A 2,187-nucleotide genomic window follows, 5' to 3' on the forward strand; every position below is an offset into this window, starting at 1 on the left:
GCGGGACGGCGGCGGGGGGGTGTTAGGGACAGGGGGGTTGCAGCCCCCCCACCCTATTTTATCAGCACCCTCCGCCGACCCACGGGGAATCCTGCCAAGCCAGCAGCAGCCCCAGTGTTCCTGATGGCGTTCCCTTGGGACAGGGCCTTTGGTTGGGATCTTAATTTGTTTTTTCCTCCTCTTTTGTGTTTTTCTTTAATTAAATGTTCGTTTTTAAGCAGGGGGGGATACCAAGTGACACAGCAGCAAAGGTGGGACAGGGATCCCCAGCTTTGGGGTACAACCAGCCCTACCATGGCTCCCACACCCCAGGTGGGGCATGGAAAACCCCTTTGGAGAGTAAAAAAATCCTGGGATTATGCCACCCTCACACAGGCAGGAGGGCTGGCATGGGCCACCCCCCCCGTGTTTCCAACGCCCACCTCCTTAGCCCGGGGATGGCAGTTTGGGGGGCTGATTTTACACCCCCATCCCTGTCCCCATCCCTGTCCCCGTCCCCCCATCCCACTCCTATCCCTCCTTTAAGCACTTAATCCGGTTCGCGGGGTCCGTCAGCTCCGAAGAGCTTTTCTATTTTGTGATTGTGTTGCTTGGGTCTGTCGTGGGGGGCGGGGGGGGGGTTTTCCCATTTTGTTCGTCTCCCCCCCCTTGCCCCCGCCACCCCCTGCCCGGCTGTAGGGTTTTAGGCCAGTTGTGTGTAGAGCCTTGGTGGTATTTGGTAGGTTCCCCCCAGCCGCAGCTGTTTCTCGGTTCCTTTCCCTTTTTTTTTTTTTTTTTTTGTATTTTTTTTACGATTTTCAGGTCTTTGTGTTGATTGAGAAGCTATTCTATTTTGTTAAGAAAGTGGAAAAAAAAAAAAGAGGCTCGTGCCTTTGTAAAGAAACAAAATAAAGTTTGTACTTGGTTTTTTAGAAGCTCGGTCCCAGTGTTACTGTTTGTGGGGAGGATGGTGACAGGGATGGATTCGGCCCCTGCAGGACCCTGGTCCCTCCTGAGGGCAGGGGAGTGCTGCCTGCATTGGGAATCGCAGGCAGGGAGCGGCAGGCAGGGATCAGGCACAGGCAGAAGGATGCCGGCCCCGGCGAAGTTTCCCGCTGAGCGGCCAGGCTATATTTAAAGGCTCAGCCCTGCCAGCGCTGCCTGCATGTGCTACGAGCACGTCGGGGCTCAGCTCGCTGCCGAGATGGAGAGGCGGGGATCAGGGACGGGTTTTAGTGAGGCCGCTCGGCTGTGGGGCGGCTGGGGTCAGGCTTTGTGTCCTCCTGCCCTGCGGATGGCACCTGTGGGGTGCCAGGAGGGTGGTGTCCCTGTGGCTTGGGGTGGGGGGTGCCCATCTCTCCATGGGGGTGCTGGCTTGCCTCATGGCTCTGTTGGGGTGGGGGAACCCCTCTCTGTGGTGTTTTTTGGGGGGGCACCCATCTTTTCTGATGGAGCACCCACCTCTTGGCATCCCCCACGGCCATGGGTCTCCATACTGTGGCCCTCCACGGTGCCCAGCCAAGGGCCAGCTCCTGCCTGCTCCCCTGTTGTCTTGGGGCTGGGGGCTGAGCTTGGTGGGGGCCTCTTGTTTTCCTCTTCGTTTGGCCCCTTCCCAATAAAAAGCCGGATTGTGGCCCCCCGAAAGTGGCTCCTCCAGTGATGGAGCCATTCTGCCACAGCCAGGCTTTGGGGCTGAGTGTCCCCTACAAGTGAGGGTGACAGGAGCTGGTGACCCTGTGCCTCCAGCCACCGCCATCCCCTGTGCCATGCTGTTGGGGTGGTGCCAGTGACAATGGGGACATGTCCCCTTGTGTACGGGGTGCGTGACATTGCCTGGAGTTGGTGACCTGTGGTGGCTTGAGCGGGCCCCAAATCAGCCCAGGATGAGGTGCCTGGGGACACTGCCTTTGGGGATGGATGGGGGACACTGCAGTGCCATGATGCTCAGCTCTCCCCCTCCATGAGATCCTGCTCCAGCCAAAAAGGGGCTGCAGGAGTTTGGGGCAGCCTAAGGAGATCCACTACCCCATGCCAGCAGGATGCCGTGACGGGGACTGTGACCCCGCGTGGGCAGTGCCACCCCAGGGACCCCATGCCAGGAGGTGTCCCGTGCCATCACACCCCTGGCATGAGCTTTATCCAGTGCTGCTGCCGTGCCCCATCCCAATCCCCGTCCCCATCCCCAGGGCCCCCTGGGAGCGGAAGAGC

The sequence above is a fragment of the Strix aluco genome, chromosome 15 (genome assembly GCF_031877795.1).
Source record: "Strix aluco isolate bStrAlu1 chromosome 15, bStrAlu1.hap1, whole genome shotgun sequence".
NCBI classification, from domain to species: domain Eukaryota; kingdom Metazoa; phylum Chordata; class Aves; order Strigiformes; family Strigidae; genus Strix; species Strix aluco.